The sequence below is a fragment of the Molossus molossus genome, unplaced genomic scaffold (genome assembly GCF_014108415.1).
Source record: "Molossus molossus isolate mMolMol1 unplaced genomic scaffold, mMolMol1.p scaffold_m16_p_16, whole genome shotgun sequence".
Lineage (NCBI taxonomy): Eukaryota > Metazoa > Chordata > Mammalia > Chiroptera > Molossidae > Molossus > Molossus molossus.
The window spans coordinates 44229764-44254665 of record NW_023425351.1 but is presented as its reverse complement, the minus strand read 5'-3'; the positions used below and the strand labels follow the sequence as shown (position 1 = coordinate 44254665).

The window sequence follows — 24902 nt, the reverse complement described above, 5'->3', positions numbered from 1 at the left end:
TAATAACTACCTCACTGGCTTGCAAATTAAGTAAAATCTGTTAAGTCACCTAGCTCAGTGCTCCTCAACCTTTAATGAAATGTCTTGGACATTTTGCTAAAATGCAGATTTTGAATCAGTGGGTCTGGGGTGGGGCCTGAGATTCTGCATTTCTAAAAGCACTCAGATGATGTAGATGCTGATGTGTAGTGAGCCACACTTTGAATAGCAAGGCCCTAGCCTAGTACCTGGTACTTCATAGGCATTCAATGATGCTTACTTCTCCCCACCCTCTTCTTTACTCCTTCCTCTTGGTGCCCATAACATTTTGCTCACACCACTTGCTTAATTCTAACCACAGCATACTTTACTTGGTTGCTATATCTGTGTCTCCCACTAGACCGTGAGCAATTTAAAGATAGAAACTGTATTATCTTCCTCTCAATATCACCACCAGTGCCCAGCATAGGGCCAGGTATACAGAAGGAACCAGTAAATGTTTGATGAACTAAGCCTATAAAATGGAAATAACAAGTTGTAATGAGCAAGTGTGGTGATCCGGGAGAAACCTTGTGGACACATATGGTGTGGAACAGACATCAAGTATTATTACCAGTCAGCTTTCCCTCGGCAGCAGTTCAGATTCATGCAGCTGAAGTATGTTTACTCCTGGCAGTTGCTCAGACTCTGATGATTTTAAAAATTCAGATTTATCTATAGTTTAAAAATAAACCAAATTCTCTTAGGATAACTAAGAACTGTGGCATCTTTGCCTGTGGTAAGAAAGTAATTATAATGACATAAATGAAAAGGGTGTATGTTTCAATCAACCAGGAAGCAGGTATTGAGTACCTCTCTTCAGGTGGCACTTGGATTCATATGTAACTCCCCGAAATGAGGGAGTGATATCAGCCTGGTTGAAGATGGGGAAATGAGTGTGGGGATGGTGAGGTCAGAAATGGGTAGATGTGAGGGCAGTTCAGGAAGTAGTGTAGAACCAGGCTTGAGACCAGGGAGAAAACCCCCCTGTTCCTTTTTGGGTGGGGCTAGGCCATGTGGTAGGGTGAGCCAAGTGGCTTTACATGGTGAGTGGGCATGACTCTGCCTGTGCCATTAGCTGATGGTCTCAGGAGTGATTGGGGGGCTGGGACGGGTTATGTGCACCTCAAAACCAACTACCTGGAACTCATTCCTGAAAAAAAGGTTACAGTTGAGGGCTCATGCCTTCAACATGATTCACCTGAAACATTCAGGTATATCGTTTCCAGCCCTTACCACATTTTCCATTATCACACAGATACCCCGAAATAAATACAAGACACAAAATCAGGAGACTGCTCGCTGATTTTTAATTCAAATTCTAAGCAGGCTTTTGCTGACTTTTTGCGGTCCTAGTTGGGCCTATGCTGTTTGCTGCAGTTGGGCAGATTTCTAGACAAACTAGAAAATCTGGAACCCAGAACAAGCTCTACACCTAAACAGATAATACCCCTGTAATGATTTCACAAATTAAAAGGTTCGATGTCTCCTAACACCTCCCACGTGGGCTTTCTAGGACAGGCACAATTCCCTCTGCTCTAAGGCACCAGGCTGTAACATGGGGTCATACAAAGAACATGTGCTAAACAGGCCTGGATTCAAAACCTAGGTCTGCTTCTTGTAAACTGTGTGACCTAGGACATGTTGCTTAACTTCTCTGAGGTTCTTTTTCTAGTATAAAATCAGAACAATATCTACCTCATAGGGTTGTTACGAGGATTAAATGTAGTTTGTCAAATGACTTTGGATCTATTTAAAATTCAGATGAACTCCCCTAAGAGTGTCTAATGTGACTCTGCGTAACATCAGCATCTGTTGGTCTCCAAGGATGAGCCTCTCTCTTCCTGTTTGTGCGAGTGATCTCATTGAATCTCTCATCCTGTCTCCTCCAGGACCTGCTTCCATCATCAACTTTTTCTCTCTTACACCTTGAGTCTCTCTTATCCACTAGCTCTTTGTTTTCAGGCTTGTTCAAGTGTTTCATACTAAAAACCAAAAGTCCATCAGTGAATCCTGTGTCCTCCACTACCTCCTACTTTTTTGCTTACTCTTATAACAAACAAACTTAAAGAAAAGCAAGGGTGACTGGTCACGCCCCTCAAGCTGGGACAGGACTTCTGGGATCTACTCAAGGCCACAGGTTAAGTAGATCTCCCTCCTCCTTCCATGTTGGTGGTAAATGGGGAAGACTTTGGATCCCAGCTGAGGCCTTGAGTAGGGAAGGAAGGGCCCAGCAGTGGTGAAGGGAAGGGGCCCGCTTCTTCATTCTTTTCTGTTTTTAGGAGCCCGAGCAGGGACAAGCCTGAGTACCGTGGGGATGATGGGGAATCTCATACTCCATAATATGGTGGCTTTATAGATCCTAGAAACTGGGCATCGGGCAAGGCATGAGGAAATCAGAGCAGGAGCACTGACTAAAGGGGAAGGGGCTCAGGAAAGTGTGCTCATTCCTATGGTTGACAGATGGTCTTCCTCTCATTCCCAGACAGACTGCATCACTGAGAGTTGTAATCTTCCGTGTGGTCCCCCCTGGCTTATTGCTCCCCCATGAGGAGGGATCTCTGTTGGAATAGGGACAAATCCATCTGCACAAATGAAGGGAAGCAAAAAGATGGAGAAGGTTTGAGGTGTCTAGTGAAAGTGAAGTGACTTTGAGGAAAGGGTCAACCCTGAATCCTCTACCAGTATTGGTTTAGGGGTTCTCCTATCTGTCTAGGGTTGTTATTTCCTAGTGCTTGGCTCTTAGGCAAGGTGGAAAGGTCAGGAAAAAAGGCAGCCCACCAAAATGATTGTGGTCTATACCGGCATCTCAGGAAGGAAAGCTCAGCACTTTATGAAAGAATGATCCACACTCACTGTCTTTACCTCCTCCCCTCACATTCACTCCCTCCACACCACTGGAACCATCTTTCTCAGGGATACTGAAGACTCCCTTTGTGCAGAATCCAGTGGACACGTGTAAGTCTTAATTTCCTGGCTCTCTCTTGGGAGTTTCCACCCTTCCTTGAAACTGTTCCCTTGGCTCTTGAAACTCTTACATTTTGCTTCTCTTTCTCTGGTATCAGGACTTTTTTTCCTCTTCATGGTTCTACCTCTGTCGACCTCTAAAAACTGCTGCCCAGGAATTTTTCCTTGGACCATTGTCTTTCTCTGTGTTGCCTGAGCAACCTCATCCAGTCTCAGCTTTAACTACTACTTCTATATAGAGATCTTACAAATCCTTACTTCTAGCACTGACTTCTCTGAGCATCCAGAAACTATATGTAACTGAATGCTGAACATCTCCATTTGTCACATGCACATGCCTCAAAATTAACATTTGTAAAACTATTTTCACTCTACTTAACCCCTAGCCCCTAGATGCTATGAAACAAATGCCGAGATGCTTCCTCCTCCGTTCCATTTGAGTTCATGGCCGTGCCATCCAATCAGTGCTCCTGCTCTGATTTCCTCATGCCTTGCCCGATGCCCAGTTTCTAGGATCTATAAAGCCACCATATTATGGAGTATGAGGTTCCCCATCATCCCCACGGTACTCAGGCTTGTCCCTGCTCGGGCTCCTAAAAACAGAAAAGAATGAAGAAGCGGGCCCCTTCCCTTCACCACTGCTGGGCCCTTCCTTCCCTACTTAAGGCCTCAGCTGGGATCCAAAGTCTTCCCCATTTACCACCAACATGGAAGGAGGAGGGAGATCTACTTAACCTATAGCCTTGAGTAGATCCCAGAAGTCCTGTCCCAGCTTGAGGGGCATGACCAGTCACCCTTGCTTTTCTTTAAGTTTGTTTGTTATAAGAGTAAGCAAAAAAGTAGGAGGTAGTGGAGGACACAGGATTCACTGATGGACTTTTGGTTTTTAGTATGAAACACTTGAACAAGCCTGAAAACAAAGAGCCAGTGGATAAGAGAGACTCAAGGTGTAAGAGAGAAAAAGTTGATGATGGAAGCAGGTCCTGGAGGAGACAGGATGAGAGATTCAATGAGATCACTCGTACAAACAGGAAGAGAGAGGCTCATCCTTGGAGACCAACAGATGCTGATGTTACGCAGAGACACCCAAACCAGAATCTGGGTGACCTCTTTTCTCCCTTATCCTCTTTTGACATTATGTGTCCAACTATTAAGTTCTGCTGGTGTTCACTTCTGAAATGTTTCTTCTCCTCTATAATAGTTCAGAACTGTCTCTTCTAGACTATAATGTCCTAACTTCCTCTGACCTCACCCCATCTTAAAATCGTACTCCACCCCACAGCTGGAATGATAAATCCTGTCGTTTTCTTGCTGAAAACACTTGAGTAGGCCCTGGCCTAGTAGCTCAGGTGGTTAGAGCGTTGTACCAATACACCAAAGTTATAGGTTTGATCTCCGGTCAGGGCACATTCAAGAAGCAACCAATGCATGCATACATAAGTAGAACAACAAATCAATCTCTCTCTCTCCAATCAATCAATAAATAAAAACTTGAATGATTTCTTCTTATGCATGAGGCTGACAGCTCTCCTTGGTTTGACCATTATCTATTTTTCCAGCCACCCCACAATTTATACTTGTTAGTCCCACAAATCATCATGCTAATTCTCTTCTCTGGGCCCTGGACCAACCTGGGAATGCCCTGACTCTCTTTACTTGTAAACTCTTACTCAGCCTTTAACATATAACTCAGCTGTTACCTCCAAGAACCCTCCTCTGGATCCTCAGGGTGAACTGTGGCTCCCTGTCGTCATACCCTATTACCATGTGTCCTGCAAAATAATATGGAAGACTAGACATTCCCTTGGTGAATTTACCAGTCCAGGCTTTGGTACTCAACCTGGCAGGTTCAGAAACCTGATTTCATTAACTTATTTTGAACAGATCCATCTTTAGTTGCAGACTCAAATTAACTAACTTCTTGAGAAATGTATAAAGGTAGGATATCAACAGATTAATTACAGTAAGAACTGTAACTTTCCTTAGGACTGTAATATGAGAGTGTGAGAGGACAGTGAATTCTTTCCCTGCAAAGATATCTACCCATGGAGATGAATGAGAATCAGACCAACAGAAGCCAGATAAATCAAATGACTCATGGATCAGGCTTAAAAATGTGATGCCTCTATCTCCACACCAGAAATGGGCTTGCCAATGGGACCATAACATCAGAAGTCTGTTCACTAATGTTGCCTCTTCCCTGGCCAAAGCCTGAGTAGTCACTGCCAATGCTAACCTCTGTAACTCCCTTTTTCCTTCCTTGGCTCACCAAATTCCCCTGTCTCCTGGTCTGAGTGCTTCCCTCATTAAGTCTTTAATGAAGTTACTCAAGAAGCCTGTTAACAAAGGCCATCCTTTTGTCTTATGCTCTGATCCTTTAAGCATAGATTTTATAGTTGAAGAACTCAGACTTACTTCCAGGTTCTTGATGGAACCACTCTGTAGCAGCCAAGTAGAAAGTAGAAACTTTATTTATCTGTCATTAGCAGAAGCAGGGGGCCAGTGCCTTGCAGGGTGAGGGGATGGGGTTTGGGGCAGAGGTTTAACAACTCCCCTCCTCCACCTCCATTCCAGAACAGTTTTCAAAAGCCGCAGCCCTGGAAACAATTTCTTAAAGTTAGAGGTTGCCACTGCAGTCATTAACAGTGTGGTGAAAAGAATGTAGAAGTGATGGACGCTCAGTGGTCAGACGTTGAGAATTACAGAGAAGGAAGGCAAAGGATGGCACTGATTTTCCTATGCTTCATACCCCCAAGCCACAACCCACCATCAACCTAGGGCTCAGAACCAGCAGCATCAGAATCACCTGGAAACATGTTCAAAACGCAGACTCTCAGGACCTATTCTTGACCTACTGAATCGGAAACTCTAGGAGTGTGGCCCAGTAATCTGTATTTTAACTGGCCTCAGGGAGAGTGTGGTGTGCAGTAAAACTTGAGAACTATGGACCCATGGCTCCCCCCTCAACACACCCCCTCACCCACAACGAGGCAGACCTGTTTCCTGGATGGATTTCCCCCCAAACCATCATGTTAGGAAGTGACTTTCCCCAGGCCAGCCTCAGGGATCTTGTTTTATTTATATCTGTATTCTTGGGTCTAGCACACTGAAGGTGTTTAATATATGGCTAATGAGGTAGACTGAAAGGCATAAACTGAATTATGTATGTTGGGATAAGTTCATTTATGTTATTCCTTGGGTTTCTATGAATCGACAATACCCAAGATCTCTCTTTCACACCATTTATTTCCATTTTCCTCAGAGGTCCCTTTCCCTCTTCCCCATCTCCCTAATTCTAATGCACAAAGCCTTCAAAGGTCCTGTAGTGCACGAAGTCTGTTCTTTCCTCTCTAAATTCAGTCCCTCAGAAATATTCACAGTTTCAAATATCACCACTATGGTATAATTTCCAGCTATAGAATTCCCCCTGATGGTCCCAGCATGTCATACTCAACATGGCTACCCCACGCACTCTACCCACTTCATTCCTTCCCACACACCCCACCCTCACGTGTCTGACCTCATTCCTTCTGTGAATGGTCTCACCATTCTCTCTCATGTGGCTCCAACTCCTAATCTTATTGATGTCCCTGAATCTCTCCTCCATCTGTTGCTTCCATTCCATCCCTGTTGTAATTCCTGGGCAATTGTGATTGGTTCCCAACTGTTCTCTATTCTCTCCCGTACGTCTCTCAAGCTCTGATCCAACCACTGGTCACCACTGGTTCACAAGACACCACGGTGGTCCTGTCGGAGGGGAACACTGCAGAACAAACTAGCATGAACATTTCATACCCCCTGTACCTGGGAATTTTCACAAGTCCCTCCCTCAGAGTCCATCCACCTACATTAGCCTTATCCTCAAGCTAGGCTCCTGTCTTTCCCCATTTACTCTAATTTTTCTTTCCCTTCCCTCTCTGACTGCCCTCTGGAATTCGAAAATTTTTCTTCATCATGTAAGTCACTTGACTTCCAACTTATGCCTGCCATCCCTTCAGGACTACCTTTTGACAATCAAAATGGCCCACGAAACTTGCTAAGTCTAGTTCTTTAGTTAAAGACATTTTTTTTTTCTCCTAAAAGAAGTTCTATTGACTGCTTTTAATTTTAACAATATATCTTTTCTCCCCACTACAGGGTGATGAGGGATCAGAGGTTCAGAATGCAGTAGGATATCAATGACACTTGGCCTAGTCCAGTTCTGTACTTTCTTAAAAATCAGCCTTTAAGGGGTGGTGGGAAGAAATTGTAGAACTGGAATCTGGTTGACTACACTTCCATAGAGAAAGCTAAAACTCCTTCCTTTTGGATGTTAGAACAGTGATTTTCAACAGTTGTGCCACAAGAATTTTTTAAATGTGCAATACCTGACTATTTAGTCAGGGGCACTTACCTCTTTCCCCTTAGACTGTCAAATAAAAAAATGACAATAGCCAAAACAATAACAGCTGTCTGGTGTGAATGAATCAAAATTATATCTATTTTTCCACAGGTCATGTGGCTCAATTGGTTGAAGTGTCGCCCCATGTACCAGAAGGTCACAGGTTTGATTACTGGTGAGGGCACATGCCTGAGTTTCGAGTTTGATCCCTAGTTGGGGTGTGTGAGAGAGGCAACTGATCAATGTTTCTCTCACACATCTATGTTTCTCTCCCTCTCTTCCTTTCTCCCTCTCTAAAATCAATAAAAACAAAACAAAACAAAATTATACCTTTTTCCCCCCACCAAATCGGCAAAAAATATATATTTTCTAGTTTGCCACAGAATTTTAATAATTAGTTTATGTGTGATATGAGATGAAGAAGGTTGAAAATCGCTGCACTAGAGAGAAGGCAAAAACTGAAGACCCAGAGGCCAAGAGACACTCTGGCCATACTAAGACCTCCTAGCTAAGAAGGTAAAAACCCAAGCTTTCTTGGTTAGATGTTCCTAGATTTGCTTGGGATGACACAATTGTTTTCTTAGTATGCATCTCTTAATCTTGGGAAGATTTATAATTAATAAAGACGTAAGAGAAGAAATCTAAACTCATAGTATTGTTTTTTTTTTTATTAAGGGATCTACATATTTGGTATTTTAAATGCTTCTAATGTTTGATGTCTTAAATAGTGCTAATGTTTAATAATATTTAATAGAAATACTTTTAATGTTTATTAAAATATCTGAAAATTAACCTTGCAATGATGATTTATAGCACGTAACTGACTAATTGACTTAGACTTGATTTTAAGTTAAAAATCTTTTAAAAGTTTATATACTGCATTGTAATAATTTTTGTTTTTAAATGTTTTTATTGATTTTTAAGAGAGAGATAGAAACATTAGTTGGCTGTCTCCTACACACCCCACACTGAGGATCTAGCTGGCAATTGACAGGGAATTGAACCAGGACCTCTCAATCCATGGGAGGATGGCTCAATCCACTGAACCACATTGGCCAGGCTGTATGGTAACTTTTAAGAAAACTTACCACTCGCCACATGTGTTTGTTTAATTTATTAGTCTTCTGAAAATTACTTCAGATTTTGGAAGGGTTTGTTAATCAGAAAATTGATGTTTAAAAAATAATTCAAATTGCCCTAGCCAGTTTGGCTCAGCAGTTAGAGCACCAGCCCACAGACCGAAGGGTCGTGGGTTTGATTCCCAGTCAAGGGCGTGTACCTGGGTTGTAGGTTCATTCTCAGCCCTGGTTGGGGTCGTGCTGGGGGCAACCAATTGATGTTCTCTCTCTCTCCTCCCTCCTTCCCACTCTATCTAAAATCAATGGAAAACTATCCTTGGGTGAGAATTAACCAAAACAAAAAACAAAATAACCCTCAAATTATTAAATTAATAAATGTAGTTTAAAATGATTAACCAGGTGGATCAGGCATCAATTTGATAGATTTATAAATGGAATTTCTAAATGGATATAGTTAATATAAAAGCTTAAGTACAAATTTTTAATTTGAAAATAATGAATATTCATTTTTAAAAACCAAAGTAGCTTCTAAATAATCATTTCAGGGTGTAAAGTCGTAATACATTTTAAAACTCATTTCCTTTTTTTTTAATACTACCACAGAGAAGGTTCACAAAGAAATATCCAACTCTATCAATATGGATCCTTCTCAATAGTGAATTGCCAAGAAAAGAGCATTTGAGGCTATGTGAGTAGGTAGCGAATGTGCAGTTTGGGAAAGAGAGTCAGAGGTTTAAAATAAATAAATAAATTACACCCGGCCAGTGTGGCTCAGTGGCTGATCATCGACTCACGCACCAGGAGGTCGTGGGTTCAATTCCTGATCAGGGCACATGCCCAAATTGTGGGCCCAGTCCCCAGTTGGGGGCATGCAGGAGGCAGCCAGTCGATGTTCTATCTCATCAATGTTTCTATGTCTCTCTCCCTCTCCCTTCCTCTCTCTCTCTAGAATCAATAAAGAAAAAATATTTTTTTTAAAAAAATCACACAATAGAAATTCTCACTTTTTACCTTCTTTCCAGATTTGTTTCTCTGATTGCCTACAGGCCTTCCACTAAACATCCTTGCACCACCTTCAATTTTGCATTTCAAAAACTTAGCTCACCACTTCTTTATCCCCACCTCTCTATTCTGGGCCTTAGCCAAAAGGCTTTCCTTCAGAATTAACATGTTTATTGCACCACAATCAGCCCAGTTCCGGAAACCTGGTCATTTTACTCTTACATTTCTCCTCTACCCTAAATCCATCATCCAATCCTGATGAGCCTTTCTCTGAAAGTCCACTTTCCTTCCATTTTCCTCAGTCACCAACATAGTCTATGACTGCATCACCTTACACCAGGATTATTGCACTAGCCTTCGATCAGTCTCCCCTGCTGTGATTCATTCTACACATAGCTGCACTAAGCGTTGCTTTCATCTCTTTTATTTGCATAAGGTTTTACCAACTCCCCAATGTCTGTCAAATAAAATCCAACTCCCCTTAACATCTAAGATCTTCTACCAACTAGAAATACTCATCTTAGCATCCTCAGCTTTCATTATTTCTTGATGAAGCCCCTCTATTTTTGTCAAGCTGATTTGCTGGTCATGTTCTCCACGTGACGCTGTGCTTACATGCACATACATTTTTGCACAGCCATTGCCTGTATATGGAAGGCAGGATCCATCATTTCTGACCCCTTGAATCTGGTTTCTTCCTCTCCTTCCAAATCCTGATAGCACTCACCTCTTCCCAGGCTTTATAATAGATCTCTTTTGGCTATCCACAATACACAGTCTCCTCAGCATCTGTATGCATTTCTGTAATTAACTTCCAAGTGTTTATATTACTCTGCAACAATGGCTTTGGTTTTGAATATATATTGTTTCCTTAAAGAGACTGCAAATTCTTCAGGGGAGGAATTTTACCAGCATTGTCAACCACAAGGGTAGTAAAGAGTATTAGATGAAATAGTTGAGGTAGAAGTGCTTTGTAAGCTACCAAGTTTTATTCAAATACTGTGTTGGAATAGCTGTGGTGTGGCTGAAAAAGCCAAGGATTTAGACTTAGAAGTTTGACTTGGAAGAGTTAAGTTCCCCTATTAACTCTATTTTTTACTAGTTATGTTGTTTTAAGCAAAATTTAATCTTTCCTGAGTTCCAGTAACATCACCAGTAAAATGGCCATAGATGCCTTACAGGGTAGAAGGGGTTTTGAAGAGCAAAGAAACTGACATAAGTAAAAAACATTTTACAAACTTTAAAGCATCATATAAGTATATATTTTTCAGTAATGACGAGGTAAGTACTTGGCTGATAAATGTTGACATATGACCAATACATGTTGACTTAGTGACTCAAAAAGACTCTAAGATGAAGAGCACATACCATACTGGCATAAGCAGCATCACTTCATAGATGGCATAGCATAGCAGATGCAAGTAGCTTTAGTAATTCAAACATACTGAATGTCTCTTACAGAAAAAGTAAGTAGGACTCTAGATAGATGTCAATAAAAAATTTAAAACCTCATATAAAAACAGTATTTCTTTTAGAGTATTTTACTATGTTTATTTAATTATGGGGGACCATTTGAGAGGGCAAGCACCGTTTTAGGTCCTGGAGATATATTGGTAAAGACATTTCAAGTCTTCGTTGTTGGGGATCTTACATTCCAGTGGCAGACAACATATAAATAAACAAAATGAGTATAGATTATAATAAATGCTATGAAGTTAGTACTAGTGGGAGCTGGGTGAGGGAGCACTACAGATGGCACATTCAGGAAAGACATCAAGGAGATGACACTAAGCTGGGGTTGGAGGATGAAGTGGAGAGCCACAGAAAGAGCCCAGGAGAGCATGCCAGACTGAGAGAGGAGTGAGGGCAAAGGCCCGTAGGCAAGAAAGGGCTGGCTGTGATAAGAGGCCTATGCAGTTGGAGACTAGTAATTAAAGAGACGTCTGGAGCCAGATTGTGCAAAGCCTGGCAGGCTTTGGTGAGAAGTCTGGATTTAATTCTATGTGCAGTGGGGCTAAAGGGGCTTACCTATTATTGCAATTATAATTCTACTTCTTAAAAAAATCACTGTGTTATCATAATATAGTATCTTGGGTCACTACACAAAACTTAGCATGATTTGGTTCAAAATACAAGTTTAAAAGAAAAGAACTAGGCATTTTTAAATTTGGGCATCTTCCACATGGGTGGGGTGCATGAGTAGAAGCTATATGAGGAAGTTCTTTTTTTTTTTTTTTTATAAAGAAAAGGTGCAAAGTCTATTAACAGTTTTAAAAGTGGCATTTGCAGAGTGTGATCATACCGTTATGAACTCATTCCCAAAGTCCAAATATTGCCATAATTTAACACTGTTCCGATGTATGAGGAAGTTCTACCTGCTGTTATTCTTACCTGTCTTGTGAAATGTGTATTCTTCACATTCCAAATGCAAGCTATTTCATCAGTTGTCAAGAGGGCAGACAGGCCACCTTCAGGTATCCTTTAAAATAGATTCTCAAGACTATGCAGTCATAATGAAGGAGACTGTATATGTACTGATACGAAGTGGTTCTAAAATAAGTTGAGGAAAAACCCTTGCACACAATGAAGGTGTTACATATGCATAAAGTATCTCTGGGACACATAAGTAACAGATAACACGGGTCACACCTATGAGTAGCTGGGGAGAGAGGGAGAGAATTCTTACTGTCTACCCTCTTATCTTTTTTAATATTTTAAACAATGTGAATGTATTACCTATTCAAAAAAATTAAAACACTATTTTTTTCAGTGTAGATCTGTATCCTAAAGGAAATGGACAATATTCCAGAATTTGTGAGAAGGAATTTATATCGGGTAAATCTAAAGTTATTCCATATAATTAAAAGGAGGTTTAAGATCAAGACCTGTGTTGTCCAATTCAATAGTCATGAACCATGTGTCTATTTGACTTTAAATTAATTTAAATAAATCAAATTTAAAATTCAGTTCACTTGCTACATTTCAAGGGCTCAATAGCCATTAGCTGCACATGACTAATGGCTACCCTAGTGGATAACACAGGTATAGAACATTTCCCCATCACAGAAAGTTCTATCAGAGAGCCTGCGATATAATTATATGCAAAATACAACCAGGTTATGAACTAGCTTTAAAACTTAGCTGATCATATAGAATAAGGAGTACAAAAATTCAATATATTAACAAACTAATTTTCCCAAGATGACTTACTAGAATGGCACCTTGAGGTGCAATCAAAACTCCCAGCATTAGATTTCCAAGGCAGTTAAGGATGCGATTTTGTCACTACAAAAAAAAAAAAAAATCAGTTTGCACTAGGATAGACACTGGCAGTTATTGACTAAGAGTTAAGAAGTAGTCTTCTAAATGTAAACTTAGATCAAGTAAAACTAACATGCTTGATATTTACTGAATTTGATATTCTGTACTGATTTAATGAGTCAACAGTACTAACATGATAAGTATAAGTAATGAGATTCAATTATATTCAACTTCTTTAGTATAATTCATCAACTTTTCTCATTTTTGCTATCATTATGAACTCAGCTTTTTACAAATTAACACATTTCAAACACCCACAGTATTCATTTTCCTTCTGATACTCAAATTGACAGAATTTAGCCAATGGCTGTCCCCTTAAACTGGCTCTGTGTTCTTCCATGCAACATCATTATTTATTTATTTTGAATCCTCACCTGAGGATATATTTTTATTTATCTTCAGGGAGTAGGAGGGAAAGGGAGAGAGAGAGAGAAACATCAACATGAGAGGGACACCTTGACTGGTTGCCTCCCGCATGACCCCAACCAGGGTTGGGCATGAACTGCAATTGAGGTACATGCCCTTGGCCAGAATTGAACCCATGACTCATTGGTCCATGGGCCAACGCTCTAACCACTAAGCAAAACTGGCCAGGGCAACACCATTACTTTTTAAAGCATTCTTGCTTTCTGTCCCAGTAAAATGTTCCAAGAGCCACTTGTACCTTCCCAGGCCCAAGAATCAGCCTTTTTCTAAGGTATAGTGTTTCCTTTAAGTGAAAAACAGTACCCAGCCCCATAATTTAGGCATTAGGAGTATAAATCATCAGGCTCATGACAATGGAGTAATATTGTTCCTTGACCATTTCTTTAAACAGAGCTAGAAAAGATATATTTTATTAAATGATTTAGTTTATATTATTATTTCCAACTTAGTTCTCACATTACAGTATGGTACGTTAATATTTTAATTCTTCATCCATATTATATGTCCCTTTTTTATAAGTCAATGAAATACTCAAAAGCATAAAATATTAATATAAATATTAATACTAATACTGAATTTTTTACCTTAGAATGCATCTCACTAAGGATGTCCAGCCAATTAGTTTGCCACTCACAAGCCTTCATTTTGCATGCTTATATAATATTTACAAGCACATGGTTCGATCCTCTTGTCTTCATCCACGTGAGGTCAGCAGACAGACAATTGGCACTTCTGAGTTCTTGGATGCAGTGACTTTCAGCTTCTCACTTTTGCCTTTTGAGAGATGAGGATTTTATTTTTCAAATACAAATTACTTCATCAGTAGTTAAATGGCAGATAGGCTACCTTCACATTATCTTTTAAAAATAGATTTTTAGCCCAGCCGGCCAGTGTGGCTCAGTGGTTGAGCATCGACCCATGCACCAAGAGGTTGCCGGTTCGATTCCTGGTCAGGACATATGCCCAGGTTGTGAACCTGATCCCCAGTGCGGGGCATGCAGAAGGCATCCAATAATGTTCTCTCTCATCGATGTTTCTATCTCTCCCTCTCCCTTCCTCTCTCTCTCTCTCAAATTAATAAAGAAAAAAAATTTTAATAGATTTTTATATGGAAAGAAATGAACAGCCCAAAATTATTGTTGAAAAGAAAATGGTATTACTGGGTAAACTTTAAGTAATTCTAAAAGATTAAAAGTGGGCTTAAAGTCTAAACTATAGCCTTGGCCAGGTGGCTCAGTGTTGCCCTGATGCACCAAGGTTGCAGGTTTGATCTCCAGTCAGGGCACATACAAGAAGCAACCAATAAATTCATGGATAAGTGGAACAACAAGTCAGTGTTTCTCTCTCTCCCTCTTCTTCTCTCTCTCTAAAAAGAATAAATAAAAATTTTAAAATAATCTAGACTATACAACTATAGATTTCCCAAGTCAGAGACACACTGGACAGGTACTTAAACACATAATTTTGTCGCTACAATCATTCAGCATGCACTTGTGAGGACACAGGGCAGTTATCCACTGTTTAGCATAAATACAATTTCTTACTGAACTGAAACTGATTTTCTTCATTTAATCTAACAGGTGGGTTACTTATGATTCATTAGAGCTGCTGCAGTGCTCTATTGGGCCTAACTCAGAGGAGGTGACACCATCACTGAGTACATTGCTAGTGGGCCTGGACCTGGGTCTAGCCGTGTGCTGACCTTCTCTGGAGCACCTTGCTAAATGGTAGATGTTACTGAACTAGGAAACTCAGCCCGATTGCTCCTCTCATGCCCCCAGCCCCAGACACCCAAAGCTGAGTTCAATACACTTGCTCTTTGTACCCAGAGCACCTTGTGCTCACTCTGCTACTATATCATTTGTGTTGTGTTGTAATTTGGTAATGATGCCTGTCACCCCACTAGATTATACTTCCTTCATGTAAATTTTAACTTTATAGAGGTTTCTAGAAAGTATACCCCTTCGGTTGGGAGTTGCAGTATTCCCTCATTATTCATATCAGATAGATCTCTTAATGTTAGACTTAAATACCTCATGAAGCCAGACAACTCTGATTTACCGTACATAATAAGGTATATTATATAAGGTATATCCTAGAGAGAAGTAGCTTACAAAGTATTTGTAAGTTATTTATAAATCTGTAGATTTAATTTAGAGAACTTTGCAATCCATTCATTAAGATTAAAAAAAAAAAAATCACACACAGAGGTTAATTCAATGGCGTTAATGTCATTATACATTCTTTAAGGTAGAGATTCTCTTCTCCATTTCGGTATCTGCAGTGTTCCAAGGTTCTTACCATATCACTCAGTCTATATATATTGAAAATGAGATATGTAAATATATATCTCTTTTTTTCCCCCCAATGTGAGAGAAAAACCTCAAACAGCTGCCTCCTACATGCCTCCAACTGGGGATTGAGCCCACAACCTGCGCATGTGCCCTGATGGGGAATTGAACCGAGACCTCTCAGTCCATGGGACAATGCTCAATCTGCTGATACACACTGGCCAGGCTATATACCTCTTTTTTTTTTTTTTTCTTTATTAATTTTAGAGAGAGAGGAAAGGAGGGGGAGAGAAAAAGAGAGAGAAAAACATTGATGAGAGAGAACACCGACTGGCCACCTCCTGCATGCCCCCCACTAGGGATCAGGCCCAAACCTGGGCATGTGCCCTGACCAAGAATCGAACCGGTGACCTCTTGGTGCATGCTCAACCACTGAGCCACACAGGCCGTGCTATATACCTCTTTTTAATCACCAACCCAGAATAGTTGTCCTTTAGTCAGCTACCAGAGACCTCAGGTTGAAAGTGACTTCAATCTACCTTTTTAAAAAGTCCTGCTGATATTTGAGATATGTTGCTTAAAGGCTACACAACCATCAGTTTCTACAGGGTTGGGCAAAAGTAAGTTTACAGTTGTTCGTATGGAAAATAATACAATAATCAGTAAAAATACAAGAATAAACTCTGTACTCACAACTATAAACCTACTTTTGCCCTATTCTGTATAGATTTGGTAAGCTTTATGTCAAATTCAGCTCTCAACAGAAATACCTTTGCTGGACTATAATTAGCCATTGTTAAGAGTTGACAAAAGAAAACATCTATATGAAAACTGTTCCTGTATTTTTTGTAAAATCATTAAGAGAGTTGCCCAATTGTCTACAGAGTAAGCTCCATGAAGGCAGAGACTTTACTGGTTGTAATATTTTACATGCAGTGCCTTAAACAGCATACCCTATAGGCCTAAATAAGATTTAATTTGTAGTGAACAAATGAATGAATTCTGTAATTCAATGTCCTTTATATAAAGAGATACACAATAAATTCTTTTTAAGATTTACTATAGGGTAAAAGTTTTAATTCCTAAATAAAATGGTGTTCTTTTCATTAGACAGTAAGAACTATCTTTTTGTTTTGTTTGTTTTTTTTTGTTGGTTTTTTTTAATCCTCATATCCGAGGACATTTTCCATTTTTGTACAGACAGAGTGTGGAGGAAGAGAGAGGAAGAGATAGAGAGGGAAACATCGATGTGAAAGGGACACATCGAGTGGTCGCCACCCGCATGACCAACCAGGGTCGGGGACAAACTGCAACCGAGGTACATGCCCTTATAGCGGGAACCGAACCCGGGTCTCTCCGGACCGCAGGCGGATGCTCTAACCGCTGAGCCAAACCGGCCAGGGCAAGAATAAATATCTTAATTGGTTTCCTTTTGTCTCTCTTTTTTCAAATCCAGTAAGTTCACACTGCCACCAGAATTATCTTCCGATAAACCACAAGGCCACAGGATTAGATCAGGTGCTATCATCTCATTGGAGCCCCAATCTATTTTTCCAATATTTAAGACCTAACCTATTTTTCCTTGTATTTGCCCTCTCTCTCACTTGCCTTTACTCCCTTCTGTCTGCCACGTTTCAGCCAAGAATTTTGACATACCCTCAACACATTTTGCTTATTCCTACCTCCACGACATTTCTGATGTTATTTCCTCTACCTTACAATGTCCTTTCCTCTCATTATTTCAAGTATTGCTCCCCCTTAATTCCCAGATCAAAGACCTATCTTTTTTCTTTTTTTGTTAATCCTCACCCAAGGATATTTTTTCCATTGATTTTTCTTAGAGTGGCAGGGAAGGGGGGGCGGGGGGTGGAGAGAGACAGCCGTGAGAGAGACACATCGATTGGCTGCCTCTGGCACTCTCCTGACCAGGGCTAGGGAATGAGCCCGAAACCCAGGCATGTGTCCTTGACCAGGAATCGAACCCGAGACCCTTCAGTTCATCAGCCGATGCTCAAACCACTGACCCAGGGCAAAGACCTCATCTTTTAAACTTGGTTTTAAAAGTTTTGGTTTTAAACTTGGTTTAAAACTTGATTTATTGATTATTTTAGAGAGCTAGTACATCGATTGGCTGCCTCCTGCACTGCCCCTGCTGGGGATGAAGCCCACAACCCAGGCAGTGCCCAGACCAGGTATTGAACCAGGACTTCTCAGTCCATGGGATGACGCTCAATCCACTGATCCACACTGGCTGGACATACTGCCTATGTTTGAATTAGTTGTTTGATTTCTTTAAGCCATAGTTTCATCATTGACAATATTGTAGTTTTACATCTGATGGGCTTGTGATGAGGAGGCACGTAAATGCTCAATAAATACTGGCTCTTAATATTAATAAAATTTCTTCCATTTACCTTGTTATTCTTGTATTGTTATTCTTTTTATCTTATGTACTTAAGTTATTTGTGCCTTAGGAACCATGGTCCTAGAGTATAATTCATTTCAAAGTTCTCACATTGACCCCCTCTCGACATAATTCATGCCCTAGAAAGGCAATTGATTTAAATTAGGCTTTTCTTTTTGTTATTCATCCAATATTTAGTCTCAATATAGCCATTGCATTTTTCTGTCCTCCAAGTTAGCGTAGGACAGTAACAGTGATATTTTTTTAATGTCTGTATTGTGTATGTTTCTACTTCTGCCATGCATTTAGATTTAGTATATGCCAAGTCAATGTGCAGTTATATTTACAGAGATAAGTTACTCAATAAATGGTAGCACTGTAGATGATATAACATTAGTTTACATATAGTATCCTATTCAGGTCTCGCAATAATTCTATTAGGCAGACAGTGGTATGTCTATTATAGTAACCCTATATACCTATAGTATACCCTATTGTTATTATAACATACTGGTTTTATACAGATGGTTATGCCATTAGAAGAGCAATTTGTGTCCTGGCTGGTAACTCAGTTAGTTAAAACATTGTCCTGATACGCCAAGGTTGTGGGTTCAATCTCCAGTTAGGGCACATACAAGAAGCAACCAATGAATGAATAAATAAGTGAAACAACAAATTGATTTGTTTGGTTTTCTCTCTCTCCCTTCTTTTCTCTTTAAAATGAATTTTTAAAATTTTTAAACAAGAAGAGCACTTTGTAAGAAACCTAAGTATTCTGATATTTCTCTGAGTTTTTTTTTTAATTATTTATTTTTATTACAGATGTTTCTCCTCCCCCCCACTGATTCCCCCCTCTCCTTCCCTCCCCGCCCTGTCCCCACCTTTGTTGTCATGTCCATTGTTCATACATACAGCATATAAGTTCTGTGGTTTCTCTCTCTCCCACCACCCACTCTTCTGGGGATTGTCAGTCTGAACCTCACTTCCATGTCTCTGGGACTATCCTGTTCCTCAGACTGTTATGTTCATTATATTGCACAAATAAGTGAGATTATGTGATATTTGTCTTTCTCTGCTTGGCTTGTTTTGCTTAGGATAATACTTTCCAGGTCCCTCCATATCATCTCAAAGGATAAGAGATCTTTCTTTCTTACAGCTGCATAGTACTCCATTGTGTATATATACCACAGCTTTTTTATCCATTCATCTACTGATGGACATTTGGGCTGTTTCCAGATCTTAGCTATTGTAAATTGTGCTTCTACGAACATGGGGGTACATATATTCTTTCTGATTGGTGTTTCAGGCTTCTTAGGGTATATTCCTAGAAGTGGGATCACTGGGTCAAATGGAAGTTCAATTTTTAATTTTTTGAGGTAACACCATATTGTTTTCCATAGTGGCTGCACCAGTCTGCGTTCCCACCAACAGTGCACTAGAGTCCCCTTTTCTCCACACCCTCACCAACACTTGTTGTTTGATGATTTGTTGATGGCAGCCATTCTGACAGGTGTGAGGTGATACCTCATTGTTGTTTTAATTTGCATCTCTCTGATGATTAGTTATGTTGAGCATTTCTTCGTTTGTCTCTTAGTCATTTGTATGTCCTGTTTGGAGAAGTGTCTATTTAGCTCCTCTGTCCATTTTTTAATTGGGTTGTCTTCCTTTTGTTGAGTTGTATGAGCACTCTATATATATTGGAAAGTAACCCCTTATCTGATACATCATTGGCAATGATGCTCTCCCATACAGTGGGTTGCCTTTCCATTTTGATGATTTTATCTTTTGCTGTGCAGAAGCTTTTGAGTTTGATGTAGTCCCATGTGTTCATTTTCTCCTTTGTTTCTGTTGCCTTAGGTGATGTATCAGTGAAAATTCTGCTGCATATAATGTCTGAAATTTTGTTGCCTTTCTCTGAGTTTCTTATTCCCTTTTACAAGAAAGCCTTTAATTACCCTTTTGTCCTGATATTGTGTCTGTGTTTATGACTCTAAGTAGGTCTGTTTCAGGATCTTACTTGGCAGTCATTTTCTCAGAACTAATGTTGTATCAACATCATCTGACACAGGTCAGCAGCAATTTAAAACTCTATTATAAATTCCTTTATTTGTTCTTGGTTGGTATGAGGAATATATGTAATACGCATGGAAGAAAACATAACATCCGAAGGGGACCCTTATTATAGGAAATCCTTCTGATCATGGGCATGACAATTTACAAATTTGTATAGGTTTTGTGTTCCTCACAAACCCACAAATCTAATGAAGCAAATAGCTAATCTTGTTAAACATTGTATAGTTTGGGTCTTGTCATGAACATTGTCTGATATTTTTCTGTGTTAAAGATCTATATAAAGTGTATCCCTTCAGTTGGGAGAGGACTGCTATATTCTCTTACTATTTATCTCAAATATGTATCTCTCAGTATTACATAAAGATCTCATAAGCCCAGTCAACTTTGTCATACATTATGTGAAACACTATAGTCTGGATATATTCTAAATATACCCTGAAAATTATTTATAAATCTCTAGTGAAGTTCAAGTGAACAAGTTCTCTAGAAAACTCTACATTTTATTTGTTAAAACAAGTTAATTGAATGGTGTTGATGTCATTAGATATTCTTAGGCACCCACAGTGAGATGCTGCACATATAAAGACATTATTCTGTCCTACAGCTTTGCGATCTAAAATTAGATATACACAGGCAAGCCAGATAAACATAGACCGCACACTTTTTAAGACCAAAGAGAAATAATGAGAAAAATGAGAGTAGTGAATCAAAAACCCAAAGGGAATAAACAAATACTATATCTTCTGACTTTATTTGTTGTCATAACTACCTCTATCAAAATCTGGTATACTGCCCTGGCCGGTTTGGCTCAGTGGTTAGAGTGACGGCCTGTAGACCAAAGGGTCTCAGGATTGGCAACTAATCAATGTGTCTTTCTCACATCGATGTCTCTTTCTCTCTCTCCCCCTCCCTCCCTTCCATTCTATCTAAAAATCAATAGAAAAATATCCTCGAATGAGGATTAACGCCCCCCCCCCCCAAATCTGTTATACTGCTAAAGTCTAAGAGGGAGGCTGTCTGATATCTCCTAAAGGGTGACAGAATATTAATGGAATTGCCACTGTATAGTGTCCTCAGCTTTGGATATCCAGAAACTCCTTTTATACAGCAGTCCTTGTTTGTCCCTCCTTGCTGACTCTGGGTACTAGAAGTTGGCGACCTCCAAGCTCAGCACTGGAAATGAGTGCCCAGCCAGTATGTTAGGAAATACTCCCTCCAATTGCCTGTGGAGTTTAGAAGTAATGCACTGCAGCAGGCTGTCAAAGCAGTATGGACTTGGACATGACCCTCGATGCCCCTGTGAATTTCAGGTTGAGATCTCTTGATTAAGCCCCATTCTTGTGTGGTCAGTCCACAGCCTAATTGGCCTTCTCCCTGAGCTTAAATTGAGAAAAAACTACCTCCAAGGTGCCAGTCTTCATGCTTGGTAGTAGGAATACAGATAAATAGAAAATATGCTCTATTTTAGAGTTTACAAGTTTTTTTGAGGGGAAATAGTTCATAAGCAGACTATTTAAAAATAATGTGGTTATAATAGCAGAGGGATGGTCAGGGTAAAGCCCAAAGGAAGAGTACCCAGCCCAATCTAGTGGTCAGGAAGGGTGACAAGGAGACTGGGAATAGTCTGAGAGCTGGGCACAACCAGGAAACTTGTAGCCCAGAAGCCAAGAGGGTGTATTTTAAAAATGAGAGGGAGAAAAACAGGGTCAGATTCTGCAGATGTTAAATGAAATTAACTTGAAGAAAGTCCACTGGATTTGTCAAAGGGAAGAGGAATCACTGACTACTGCTGACAGGGCAGTTTGAGTGGAGGTGGGAGAAATCATCACAGAGGGCTTGAGGAATTAAGGGGAGACAAGTGGAAATAAAAAGTTTGGCTGTGAAAAAGTAAATTAGAAAAGAATATGTGATTAAGGGAGAGCTTGTTTTTTCGTTTGTGTTGATTTTGTTTGTTTTTTACCTCAGAAAGGTTTCTAAGAGAAGTGAACTGGTTGAAGATAAAGAGGTGACTTGATTGATGGACCAAGGGAACTGGTTCTTGGTTCTAGTTTCAGACCCCACTCCTATTTCCTCCTGAGACGGGCTCGGACTCCCTCTCCTGATTCAACTAGCTCCTTCTCCTCAGGAATGGACTTACTCTAGTCTTCCTTGTACATACTCAACTGTACCTCCCTGAAATATGACAATGACATGCCCCGAATGTCAAGAACCACAACTGCATGAGTACTGATGACCTGTTTCCTTCCTAAAGTATTAACCTACGAAGAACTGATATAACTTTCCAGTGACTAGAATACTTCTATCATCCAGGGCATCCATTTTCTGCATCAAGGTGCCTTGGAAGCTCACCTATTAATTGGACTTATCAATTGGGAAGTTGCTTGTTCAAAATGGATTCATAACAAAGAGAAGTCTTTTGAGAGTTATTTAATTCAAGCTCCAGTGAAACCTGAATAGTAAGCCCTTTCTAGTGACTGGAGTGCTCAAACCCTACATAGTGCTTGCCAAACTCTTGTTCTCTGACAAAAACTTTTTGGCCTCTAAGCAGACAATTTTTTTCATCTTTGTTAGTTACAATCATGTTTTAGTGAAGTCCACCAGAAACTGCACCCTCATCTTCCTCTACCAGAAGTACATGTAAAATCCCCTGGATAGATAATTTTAGTAATTATGCATGGTTTGGATAGTTTTAACTTGGTGTAATTTAATTTCCAAATTACTGGAGGTGGTCTCCCTTTATTCCTTTATTGAGTACAAGTCTTCTTTTATCCCTGTTTGGTTTTACATATTGTGTCTGTTCAGTAATTTAACTGAAATATTCAAGTGGAGTCACGTTTTATTTTAAAGTACAATAGTGGAGCTCAGCTGGTGTGGCTCACCAGTTTGATTCCCCATCAGGGCACATGCCCAGGTTTGGGCCTGATGCCCAGTGGGGGGCATGCACAAGGCGGCAAATGGATGTTCTCTCTCATCAATGTTTCTGTTTCTCTCCCTCTCCCTTCCTCTCTCTAAAATCAATAAAGAAAAAAAAAATTTTTTTAAATGTACAAAAATAAAGTACAATAATGGAATTTTTACCCTCTTATTTTTTAAGGAAAACATTTAGAATCTAACAGGAAATTGTCATAGATAAAATGCTGGGATTGGATGTTTATTGTACTGATTTCAATGCTTGTAGTTATGACTACCAGAGGAACTTATCAATCCTCTTGAGGACAGGAATTTGTTGTCTGTCATCCATCTTCCTTACTTACGGATACAGTACTCTCCATTTGATAGGCACTCTATAAATATATTGATGGATTGATTTTAACCAGAGTTCTAATAGATTGAATGGTGATTTATTATTTAGTAATAGTGTCTTCTTAATGCACATTCCTAAGTTTTTTGCTCTTTTGCCTAATAAAGCACACCAGGCAACATTTTTTTCAGAAATATTACCTTCTTCCTACCAACGGGGGGTGGGGATGGGGGTGGGAGTGTAAACGAGCCCTTACATGGGACTTGGCTGGTTTAAATTTTCATTAAATGAGTATACTGAACCCGGTCCATATCTGCCAATATATTTGGCATGCACTGAAGTTTGCTGAAATAAAGAATGCACTGGGCAATCATTTGAGACCGTTCCCTTAACAGTAAAATAAAATTATTACTACTTGCTCCATGTCCCACACGAGATTGCTGTAGGGAATAGACGGTAGAACGTTTATGCAAGTCCTTTAAAAACTACTAAATACATTACTACCTTAAGGTGGGAATTTGTACGTTAATACAGTCATTCCTATTAACTGTCATTTTGTACGGCTAATAACTCCTAAATTTAGCATTCCTATTAAAGGTCACAACTAACGTACAAAATTGTTTTAAACATTGGTAATACTGCGTTTTAGACCATTCCTAAATTTGCCCGGTTGCAGGTGTGTGGTGTCATGTAAAACTGTGATATAAACAACTCATCCTTTAAGAAAAAACATTTTGTCGAGTCCTGTCTTCTGTCTCAAAGAAATTCCTCGCAGAAACAGCACGAATCAGTGATTTCAACCTAGCATCTTAAATTAATAGTTATCACCATAGTTTAAAAAGGGGAAGCGGACAAAGACCCCAAAACAGCTTTCCTCAATTAAAGCCACTGACCAACCACCAAGTCCAAAGAAGAGACTGAGGAGAGCCTAAGGCTCGGAAACCAAAGGACAAGGAGCCCCAGGACCCCTCCCCCTAACCCCGCTGAACGCACCGCGGGGGTGGCAACCGGGGTTCAGCGCCGGGACGGTTGGGGTCGCCAGGACCCGCGGCCAGTTGAGGTCGGCGGGCGCCGCGGCCGTTGGGGACTCTAGCTCCCAGCAGGCACCGCTCCTGCGGCGGACGCGCGGGGCGGCGGTGCCCGCTGGGTTTCGTAGTGCGGTCCGGGTAGGAGAAGGGGGAAGCCAGCCCTGGCTCCTTTCACGCACGTTTCGGAAACTGGGCCTGGAAGGGATCACGCCCTCCCACTCGTGCCCGGCGTCCCTAGGGACGGGGGCGAACGAAATTTGGCTGGCTGCCGCGGGAAGAGGGCCGGGCAACCGTGCACGTGGGGGGTGGTCAGTACGGAGGAACCCGGAAGCTCCGCGCACCGCCCACCGCAGCGGTGACGGGTTAACGCTTCTCCCGGGTGGAGGTGGGGGCAGGGAGTGTGGAAGGCGGGGCGGTCCCACCCGACTACTCCGAAAGCTGCCCACGAGCCGACCGTCCCCTCCCCCAAGGGCCCTACGCAGCGCTGGCCCCGCCCCCAGGCCGCGGCGCGTGCGCAGAGTCCCCGCCCCTTCGCCCCAGCCCCACCCCCATACCCGCTGCAGCTGCCGCGGCCGCCGCCACCTCTCCCTTCCTCTCAGCTTTTTCCTCCTCCTGTTTTCTCTTCCCTCCTCCCTCTCGCCCTCTTCTCCTCCTCCTCCGGCGCTGACGCT

General features: G+C 40.8%; 2 long non-coding RNA genes across 2 annotated transcripts in view; one reads left to right on the top strand and one right to left on the bottom strand.

Annotated features, from left to right (window-relative positions):
* The window catches only part of LOC118631540, a 30321-nt gene extending 7433 nt beyond the window's left edge, over positions 1–22888 (top strand). The window contains exons 5-6 of the long non-coding RNA XR_004959853.1: positions 7478–7541; positions 21928–22888. This is a non-coding gene — a long non-coding RNA (uncharacterized LOC118631540). The remainder of the gene's footprint in view (positions 1–7477; positions 7542–21927) is intronic.
* LOC118631821 lies at positions 593–24822 on the bottom strand. The gene is made up of 5 exons (XR_004959906.1): positions 24786–24822; positions 13779–13968; positions 12658–12732; positions 5401–5582; positions 593–693 (listed from the first exon to the last, which is right to left on the bottom strand). It is a non-coding gene; the product is annotated as an uncharacterized LOC118631821 (long non-coding RNA).
* Positions 24823–24902: the final 80 nt, after the last annotated feature.